The sequence below is a fragment of the Tenebrio molitor genome, chromosome 5, assembly GCF_963966145.1.
Source record: "Tenebrio molitor chromosome 5, icTenMoli1.1, whole genome shotgun sequence".
Taxonomy (NCBI): domain Eukaryota; kingdom Metazoa; phylum Arthropoda; class Insecta; order Coleoptera; family Tenebrionidae; genus Tenebrio; species Tenebrio molitor.
The window spans coordinates 14854608-14866341 of record NC_091050.1 but is presented as its reverse complement, the minus strand read 5'-3'; positions in this window follow the sequence as shown (position 1 = coordinate 14866341).

The window sequence follows — 11734 nt, the reverse complement described above, 5'->3', positions numbered from 1 at the left end:
CCACACTCACTTTCAGGCAAAACATAAAATTATAGCTCATTACGTTCTTAAATATTAAAATATGTTGATACATCATGGTTGAAGCGCACGTCGCTGCGGGGCCTTATTCAAATGAGAGTGGAGCAGGCGCCTGAGAACGCACCTTAATCCATCGGTTCGATTAATTTCAGCTGGTCGTACAATGGGCTGGATGGTCGAGGCGCGGGTTTACGATTTTTCACCGAGAAGAGAGAAAAGAACGGGCGAGGACGTTATCTGCCAGATTTGTGCTCGTTGGGTGGAAATGATATCGAGAACGCGACCGATTTGCATATTTTAAATGTCAAATATGAGATTGAAATTCCGAACAAGTAGTTCCTAATGATGCTGAATAAGATATCTCGAGAGAGGCATTCCGATACGACGTAACCACACTCGGACAACAAATATTCGGAAAAATTGCGCAACCGGAGCAAACTGGAGGAATTCTTCAAATTGTTGAGACAAGTTTGGATGAAGAAGCGCTCACGGACTTGAAAGCGAAAAACGAACGAGTTCGCCCAATCCATTCATTCCTACTGAATTTTTTAAACACATTTCAAATTAATATTCTTCATGATGCTGTGGTTCTGCTACCAACTCCACGTTCCTATCTGGTAATTTACATTTTAATGTCAAAATATCAGTTTCTTGAATGGCTTAATAAAAAGATAGCCAATTGCTGCGCCAAACAAAATTTTGGGGCAACCTAAAGTTGTCTAAATAATTTTAAAGTAAAGTGACGATAAAATAGTGCCTGTGACTTATTCAGAAAACAACAAAGTAAAAACACTGTAATTGTGAGTAAAAGCATAAAATGAAACATCAAAGAAGTTGCTCAAAATGCTTGCCATCGTTTGCAATGCAAGCTTCAGCACAAAAATACTGCACAACGTTTACAAAGATGCTGCACAACGTTTACAAAGGTTCGTGCTTTGGGAAGTGTCCTTTGAGGAAACTTTTCACCGTAGATTTATTGTGCTAGCTCTGAATGTCCACGGGCTTCGCCATAAATTAAAAACTATATCGGTTTTCGCCAAGTTGATGAAACCCATTTGTGATTTAAATTGGGGTTAAGATTGATGTCAAAGTGATTTAATTTTGAATTAAAACAAAAAAATGTTTTTTTGACCCACTTTTTCAAAAATTTAGTGGCTCCCAACCTTTTTTTGAAAAACTTTGGGTCCCCTTTTCTCGATAAATTTCAACATTTGTATAAGGTATTATTGGTTCAATCGTTACCTTTTGTGGGGTTCTATCACAGGTTGAAATATCTGCATAACCTTCAAAATCACCCTGTATATCATTTTGGAAAAATATGAAATTTGACAAATTTTCCAGAAATATCTGAACAATGCTTATTTTCAGTGCCTCTAATTTCCTCAAATAGGGAAAAATTTATATTTTCTGGTGAAGTAGAAGACAAAACATTTTATGGAAAAAGGAAAAAGTTCTAATCTTCCAGTTTTGCTTTTCAGAGAATATTTTCAAATTTATATTATTTCAAATAATATTGTAGGTAGAGAGAGTTCCTTAACCGTTCGTTAGACATTGAGCAACAGAAAATTTTAATGACCGAGTAGACCAAGAGAGACCTTTTAAGTTTTCAGGTTAAATACAATAGAAGAGAAAGAGCAATCAAAAATTTTAAATGAACCTGTAAAATGATTAGAGTGTGCTTGAATGCCGATAGAGTTGCACCACCTTTTGATACACTTAACCAGTAATATGCGATCATATCTGCAGACATTGTAAGTGTTTGCCAAGATAAATTCAGAATTATTGATATCGTCAGACAGCCAGTCAGACATGTTGTATTACAGCTGCACTCTGATGCCATTAAAAATCATTAATCCCACCTCGGAGTCCACACGGACGTTGGCAACAAATCATTTTCAAAAACTCAACAGCACTGTCTTAATTTTGGATTTTTTTTGGATTTGTAAGTTTGTGTTTGTCTAGAAAGAAAATTTGAGGCGTGACAGTTATGTTTGCGGACTGGAGGCCCTCTCCGATCGGGCCCACATGACACGGACCACCGTGTCTGGCACCGCCAGTCATTAATATCCCACGAGTCGGCCCCTTTGCCAAAATAACGAGCGTCTTCTCCGTGAAATCACGATTCTAAATGATGCTTCTAATGCGTCGCGATTTTTCGATCAAGGGGTGAAATTGAGTCATCCGTCTGGTCGGGGGCGCCACCGCGCGCCGCTGGAAGCCCCTAGCTCGGGGATAATCACGTGGAGGTAAGCATTTCGGTGAAACCGGCACTTCGGAACGTATCATTACGTTGGAAATTGCCATTTGTTATGCGAGACAGTTTGGTAACTATATTGGGCAAGTGCGAACTATTTCGGCGGCTCGTTAATCCTTCTGGCAACCCTTCATTTACCATAATTGTTTAATTGCACGCTACTGACGCCGCAACGCTGTTTATGGATGAGGAGTGGCCCCCTTGCCAAGTCTTCCTGACGGCGCGCCGAAATTATTAGGTCTTGTGTTTTCGGCAAATTAAATCAATTTTTCACCCGGCCCAGACTACGTATACAGGGGGATCAGTAAAAATAAGCGTCCAGTATGGGCAATTTTACAAAAATATGGAACAGGATTGTTATAAATGTTTCTAGCAGGGGAGTTTGTGGATTGTGGTGGAAATTGCCACCTACTACTAAAATTTACATGATTATGTGGTTGCCTAAAACAAGGCGCTTCTAGATAAAATAATTAAAAATAAAAACAGTTAATAATAATAATTGTCTACTGTACAATTCGACAGATCCGCCATATTGTGGTGGAACTGGGAAATTGCAAATTGACAAGTGCGACCTGTCAAATGTCAAATTTACAAATCCAAGAGAAGCCAACTGTGAAACCACGATGTCAGAAACATTTACAAAAAACTCCTGTAATGTCAGAATAAAATTTGGAATAAAATGTTTGTTTTGGATGTGCTTGGTGATATAACTTTCCCTCTGGAGTGTACTCATGTCAGATCTAGTAACAAACTAAATTTAGGTTATGTTTTGTTTTTTTAGCCAATTTGAGGTGATTTAGTTGGTGGTGCGAGCCGTCCGCTCCCAGGGGGCGCTCTTTTAACAGTGTGAGCGCCTTAACGAGTGTCTTCATGTCAAAAATGCCAATTTATCGATTGGCATTTGCAAGATAGTTCCGTTAAACGCGTGATTGTTAATGGCCTCGGCCATTTTGCCGCATTTGAGAAACGAGAAATCCATACAAATGATCACAAGTGTTCGGTTGTGCCCTTTTTGCTTTTGCACTTGTTATGCACAGTCCATCGCATAAACTATCGAGATGCGAAAAATGCGAAGATAAGTGCTCCGGTAACCGGTAGAAGTCGCGGCAAGCTCCTATATTACGCCACCTACGCAACAGAACGGCGTAGTTCATCCAGTGCTGCCATCCGTCAACTTCACCACCCGCTGTTATCATTTGCAACCGGTAATTACTCCGGCGCTGCAGTTTTCTGCACAACTTCCTAGCGGACGAGATTCCCAGGAGAGCGTCGGCCGCGACTTGACCCACTCCTCCTCGGTGAAGACAATGTTGAGACGTCTTCATAAGGCGGCCGTTCATGCCGACCGTAAAAAGCTCGTAAAGCTCGAAACAACGCGGTTTGCGCGAATGGGTAAATAATGAGCGTGCGAGAGAGCTTAATATCGCACCTCCTCGTTAGTTCGTCATAAATTTCGGTGGTAATAATGGCACGGGCGCGTTAGACCGACCCTTCTGGTGGCCGATGGGTCCGGCCATAAAAAGCACCAGCTGGCCACGATTACGACCGGCCCTCCTACATAGTTTCGAATTAATATCTAATTTCAGTAAGCCACAAAAAATATTATGAATTCTATTAAGAGACTGCTATTAGGAATTTTGATTAAATTATAGGGGGGCGCTTTTTTTCAAATCGGCAGCTCCGGGTAAAACAAATGGGAGGTAAATTGATGTTCGGAAATGGAACGAACGCACCACTGGTTCTGATTGATCGATTCCAGTTCGGTGTTTCCTCAAAGCGTTTTTATTTATTTGTGGGACTACCTACGATTTGTCTTGGAGTTTTCGACATACATAAATAGATACGAACTTGGTGGGAATTTTCACAGAAAGAAAAATTTCGAAAAGCTATAACAACTTGTTTTACGTGTATTTTTGTACTTTCTGGCAGACGTTTTTTAAATAATTTAACGTTTTCAGTTGTGTAAAGTGGCAAGAATCAGATATATTGCTTTCAAAAATAAGTGCTTGATTTCTTGGCTAATACCTACTACCCAATAAAATTTATTTATTTCATGAAATACACAATATGTAATTTAAATTTTAAAAAACAAAGCAAAAATTATTAAAAATATAAAAACCTTTTATTTTTGAGTTCCATATTTCCTGTGCTTCTTTTAGTTGTTACTAAAATATTAATTATTTTTGTTTTTTTCTTTCATCATTTTAATTAATTTTTCAATGTATTCTTTTAACAGCTTATTCGTCTTTCTGGAATGTTTTGAGTTCTAAATTTTATATTCTTCTTTTCTCACTATTTTTTAAACTCACTTTTCAAACAAATAATACGTTTTAATTGTTTGTAGGTATTAGTTTTATACAGTGCGTTTGTAAAGTTCGGAATAAATTCGATAAAATTGTAAGTATTAATTTCTGAGAAAAATCCTCGAAGAGGTCAACTTTGTTTTTAAAAAGTGCATGTTGTACAGTACGTTCTTTAAGTTGACAGCTTGTCGTCTCCTAATAATGACGTCATCAATAATTTTTTTAAATGACAACCCTAACTTTTTTCATCTTTTTCTGGTACACCTTCTTAGTACTTAAACGACTAATGAAAAAAAGTGATACCTTACATAACAATTTTTTTGAGAAAATGACAAATTTTACTTAAAAAATGTAACTTAATTTTTAATGTAAAAATTTTAATTGACCTCAAACAAAATCAAACAAACATCTCAGGTTAACAATAAAATTTAACGCAAATGTTGAAATTGCCTCCCGCCAACTATTTGGCACTCACCGACACTTTGTACACTGGGCTCAATAATGTCAGGGCTTATTTGTTCCGTTTCAGTGCGAATTCTCTACCGCAAATCGTTCTAAATTGTTTGGTCTATTAAAATAAACCTTCCATTGTAACTAAATCTATTGAAAAAAAAAAAAATTAAGTTAAAAATTAGATTAAATTTTTTGAAGTCAAATTTGTCATTTTCTCAAAAAAATTGTTATGTAAGGTAACAATTTTTTTTATTGATCGTTTAGCTAGTACGAAGGCTTACCAGAAAAATAAGAAAAAAATGGGGTTGTCATTTAAAAAAAAATATTGATGACGTCATTATTAGGAGATGACAAGCTGTCAATATAAGCAAAGTACTGAACAATACGTACTTTTTAAAAACAAAGTTGACCTGTTCAAGGATTTTTCTCAGAAATTAATACTTACAGTTTTATCGAATTTATTCCGAGCTTTACGAACATGTACACTTTTCAAACGGAAAAAAGTTGTATTTTTTTACATATTTGTATGAATACCAAAGTGTGACCTCCGTTTTTTTTTCTGTTTTATTTAGTTCTATTTTGTCATTTTATTTATAAATTTTGTTCTTTCTTTTATTATTCAGTTTAATTTTCACTTTCTCGGTTTAGTAAATTTAGAAAGTTTTTTTTATTTACTTGTTTTCTTAACTGTTTTCGTGAGTTTTTTTTCTAATTTTGTATTTTTTTATATATCTATAATTTATTTTAATTTCTATCCTTTTTACTAAACCACTAAAAACTTTTTAGTATTCTAGAAGCTATTAACATGATGAATTTTAATTAATTTTTTTTTATTCCGTTTATTTCTGAATTTTGTGTTTTTCTTTTCATTCTTTCATTCTTCATTCATTCTTCCCATCTACCTACAAATTTCATTGATCTGGTTATTGTTCTTGTCAATTAAATTTAGTATTCTATGTCACGTTCAGTTCTTTTTGTTTTAAATTTTATTTTTTTATTTCTTCTATATTTGCATTTTCATTCCTAATTTTCTTTTACGTTAGACAATTTCTTCATGTTGCATTTATACAGATCTATGCCTTCTTGATTTTTTTTATTTCTACATTTTTCTCATTATTTACTTATTACATATTTATCATTTACTTCTTTTACTAATTTCCTGATATTCTACTTTAATTAATTTAGACTTTTTTCTTCTGTTCTCTCTCATTATCTCGTTTTTTTTTATATTCTTCTTTTATACGTTCTCTTTATGTAGACTTTCCACATCTTTTAGTTATTTAAGGTGATATTTATCTCTTTTGATTTTGATGCCTTTCATTTTCTCATATTATGTGTCTCATTATAAATATGAGCTTTGATTATTGTTTTTTATTGTGATTTTTTCTTTTCTTCATTTTTTGACGACTACTTGCATTTTTCTGTTAAATTTTTTAAAAGCTTTTTTCTTTATTTTGAAAAATGTTCTTTTTTTTTAATAATCTCAGAATCACTCTTTTTTTCATTTTCCTTTTTTATCAACTTAAAGTATTACTCGTTTTTTATTTATTTATTGAAATTTTAATGTCAAAATCTGATTTGCGATTTTTCTAATCTTCATTCAGTTTTTTTTTCTTTTTTGGTTTCCTCTCATTTAATTAATAAATTCTCTATTTTAAAATTCTAGTTTTTGAAAATTTACTGTCTGTCTGTCGTTTCCCTTTCTTATATCTAGAGTTTTTTGTTTTGTTGTTTTTTATCTACGCGTATTATTTCGTTACTGTTTCTTCCAAAATTGAATAAAATCTCTGTGGTACTTTTCGAAACGATAAATTGGTAACAATGAATTGATAGATAAAAAAATAGATAGATGTACTTGTGTTAAAAAATACAAAGTAATTTTACACGAGTTTAAATATCGCGCGTTCAAATGAAATCCTGGGCTGAGTAGGCGTTGGAAAAAATAATCGGGACGTAATTGAACATGTTCGTTTTCAGCGAAAGGTGCCCTTAGATATTTGCTTCGAGAATAGGAATCGTTAAGTTATTTTATTTTTAATGTAAAACATTGCAAAGAAAGAAAAAAAAAGAAAGATTTTTTTTTGACTAAATTTTAGGTTAGCTGTCAACATGCTTCAATTAATTTACGCTTTAAAAAAGCAAAACAATTGACGGTTTCCAACGCCTTCCCAACCCAGGATTTAATTTGAACGCGCGATACAAAAATCATATGTATTAACAGATAAAATACAAAATAATGAAAAAATTACAAATGATTAAGAATAGTTAATTCATTAAATTGTTAAAGTTGTCAATGTTCTTTAATGTGCAGACGGTTTCTTCGGTAAACAACTCTTTGACTTTTAATTAAAAAAAAATTGCAAGAAGGCATTGCACTTTTGCAGATTTGAATTATTGAAGACATAAAAACTAAACGTCTTGAATTGGAAAATTATCAGAATTTTCCTTTCCACTTTCGCGGTTGACTTTTTTCCATCACCCTGTATACTGTATGACAGCGGTCGTCAATTAGGGCATACCAAACAAACGGCGATACCGATCTGGCGATTATCGCCGGTTATTGATATGTTGTCACGTGTCCAAGATGGCCGCGATTCGCCTCGCGATTGATCGTCCGATAATGAATTTAAGTCTTGGCGATATATTGGCGCGACGTAACCATATAATTAAACCACTGCTAATATATAATGCGAAATATAATCACTGGTGACCCTTAAAAGTAACCCCGATCTTATCAATAAAAGCAGTTATGCGAATCAGAATTTATTTTCGGCAATAACGACGTGAATACATCTCCGGAGATCTTAACGGGCGATTGTTTCAACAGCACGTGGTAATAGTTTTAAAACATCGATTTAACGGTTATGAATTTCGGATGGGTTTTTTCTTTTTTTTTTGATGAATCGACCCCGACACAATGGCCCTTGCGATTTTCACCTGTCTATTGATCGTGGCCAATTTGGTGGCTTTTTATCTATCATCTAGCCGCTTATTAGGATTGATTGGAGTTCGCAGCGTTAGGTGTGAGCCTCGGTAATAGATCTCGACACTTTTGCCAGCGAATTATCATATTGATGGGCTGGGCCTATTAACTGGACCCGAGCTCTACTCGGAATTATCTAATAAACCAACAGCTCCCACAAGCCGATAATTAATAGACACTTCGCAATATTTTCACCGTAATTGGTCCAATTTACGCTAATCTAGGGCGTTCCGCAAGGGTCCACTTTAGATACATTCTTGTTATACATATTTCTAAGTAGTAGCTACTTAGAAACTGAAACTCTCCAGCCGCGCAATGAAATCTAGTTGTTCAAAAGTACCAGTTCTAGTTAAACAGTACTATCATAACAGGAACTTGGGTACTATTTTTATTGCTAGATCTCATAAAGCCGGTACTTGACCAAGCATCACTTTTATATTTCAATCAGCTCTTACAAGTATCGGTCTCTGCCTATAACGTTCATGGTACTTTTCGAACCTAGAACCAGACCTGGAGACTTCAAAATCTCCTTAGGACAAAATCTACTCCACGACAAGAATCTGCATAACAAGGAGCCTCAAACCTAGCCCAGAGCGTTTTGCGTCCTTTTTGTTCTGTTACCAAGCAGAAGAAAAAATATCACTTCAAGAGATATCAGTACCAAATGCTACGTTCTCTTTTAATCACTTCTTTTACGTAACCACAGTTGCTTAGAGAACTCATGGTACTGCACAGGACCAGGAGCTGTCAGAACTGAAAGCTCAGGAGGAAAACTACTCCAAGAAAGAAGAATCGGTGTAATCACAGAGGTTACTTCAAGAATCCAAAGCTTAACGTTTCTCTTTCTTTTTTACTGGTTTCTGGTTTTACCACCACATAGAAAACTTGGAGAAAAAACTGAACCAAGCCATTATACAAAAACATAACAGGGAAGAGTTTTATCTTAATTTTAAAATGACTGACTTTATAAGACCACCAGAAGGAAGTGTACCAGAATAAAAATGTCAAAACGAGAACTATATGAAAAAATCAAAAAGCAGTAGATACCACAATAGTATCTAAATAGAATTTCGATTTTTTTTCTTCCTTTTTTTCCTGTTTTTGTAGTCTCCTAAAATTATCGGCTTCTATTTAGAGAGCATATGGTATTCTTCCAAAAGCAATAAGAATCTAAAATTTAGAACAAGAAATAGTCTAGGATACAAGTTTGGTACCACAGTGAGGAAAAGCAATAAAATGTACCAGTTTTTTTTTTTCATGTCTTTCTATTTATGTCATGTACAAGCTGCCATTTAGAGAACCCATGGTACTCATACGACCAAAACGGTACCCAAAATTCAAAATACAAACTAATACACCAACCGAACCCAGAACTAGAACATAGCAGGAGTCAGTACCACAATAAGAAAAAAACTACAATTCAACATCTCCTTTTTCTATTTTCTCCTGTTTCTAGCATCTCTTTAATTACCTACCAAAAGAATCTATGGTACTCGTCAGATTCAAAAACACGTCGGAATCTAGAGCTCAGTTTAAAAACTATTAAGGAACATAAATGATCACTACAAAAACAAGTACCAAAATGGAACCCAGAAATGGAATACACGATTTCTTTTTCTTTTTTAACTTCGCTAGTTGAAGAGCGCATAGTACTCTTCAAGCCCAAGAATAAAAACTACGTTAGAAACTAGAGCTCCGAAGAAATACTCCAAGAAAGTAAATACAGTACCAAAATGAGATAAAGTACTCAACGTCTCTCCCTTTCTATTTTTCTCTGATTCTACTACTTTGCTGCTTAAAAACTGAGTGGTACTTCTCAAATTCAAAAGTAGAACCACTTCAGAATCATAAAAACTGTTCTAGACACAAAAATCGACACTATAACAGAATCCCAGAATTCAAGACATTTTTCTTCCTTTCTATCCGTTTCAAACTTTACTAGTTGGTGGGAAAATATTCGAAAAAAAGTACTAGATAACCGAAGAAATAGCTTTCTCATGATAACAGTGGTCTAAATAGCATGGACAACAAAATAAATAAAAAGGCACAATGTGACAAAAATCGAGAAAGTAAGAAAAAGGGAAAATATTTAAAATCTATATATATAAAACTGAATGTCTGTTTGTTTGTATATTTTGTATGCAAATCTACAGTTTTACTCCGAACTTAATGAAATTTTGTACACTTGATCTTCAAAACAAGAAGAAAATTACTGTCTACCTTAATTTTACAAAAACCAACCCCTACTACCATTTTCAACCCTGTTAAGAAAAAAAGACACTTTTTTCTAGTTGGAAATACCCTCACCTTCTCCGCTTCACCCCTATTTCATCCTCTGAGTATATCGTCACCTTCGCCGCTTGACACCCACAAAAAGCAACCCCTATTATCATTTTTAAGCCTGTTAAGCAAAAAAAAAAATTTCCGAGTTGGAAATCGCGTTTGGATGATATGTTCAGGTGTCATGAAGTTTTCGTAAATTTTTTTCATGTTTCTAAGATACACTTCTATCTTTTGAAAGAAGTTCTGCTAAGAAATAATCTAGAATTAATTTCGTGGCATAAGGCATAGAAAGAGGTACTATTTTCCTCCTAATAAACGTAAGACTCTTTACCACATCTTAGGCACAATTGACGATAAGTACCACCGCTTCTGTTCAACTGTCGCCGCTATCTCGGACACCCGGAGATTACTTTGTCCCGGTACTCCGGTACTCACGTTTCGTTATCACATTTCCAAGTTTTTGCTCCTTATGCGTGCGCGTAATTGAATGACAAAGGTGCGTGGGTGCGGCCGTAACCGTTACACAATTGCCTCTGGTGTTGGTTAGTTCTTCATTGTAATTGTTAAATTGGTTATGACCGAAGGCGCAATGTCCCTTAATCCCAATCCGAATGATTACACGTGTCAGCGCCCGTTTTTACCAATGGTCGAGAAAGCTCCTCGTGATGTGTATTTAATGGTATCGCCGCTGTCTAAACAGGAGGCGATGACTCGACTTTTCTCCCAAATTGATGGTTGGAACGCATATTTCCGAAGCAGGTGTGAAATCGTCCATGATTTTTCACCTCATATTTAATTACGGGGTATAAATTACAGACGCACACACCGATTTCTGACGCTCCTCATAAATAAAATAGACTGCCATCAGAAGAACTGAGCCGCTAGTGCTTTGTGCTTTGTAATTGTAATGTCGCAAACGCAAAGCTAATGAACTGGGCACTAAATGAATAATTAATTAGCGAGAGATAAACTAAGAGGTCCGACAAAGAGATTTTAACGCAACGTTTCCATTTGCAAAGTGCCTATTGTCGCGCCCAATTAGTACACCTAGATCCTATCACGCATTAATCAAATTTTGTAATGACACAAGAAAATGGGGACAGTTTTTTTGTGACTCCACTCCAGAAACAATCATTTATGCGACGTGCGTATCAATCCGTTTTTTTTTTACAAGTGGGAAGGTAACGCGCCCGAGCGCAGCTTGTTCGATTTCGTGTGTCGAGAGCGGTTTCGTCCGGAGCTCGCATTCCTGCGACGACAAAAATCCGAAATAAACTGTAAATCGACCTGTTAGTCCTGACCATAAATATAAATAATATGCACTGAAAACGTCAATTATAATCGGTGATAAATCTCTGGTAAACCACGTAACCAGTCAACAATAAAATATGAAGTGGAGGAGTCGAACACGATCCGCTCTCGATGGACGAGCGATGCTCC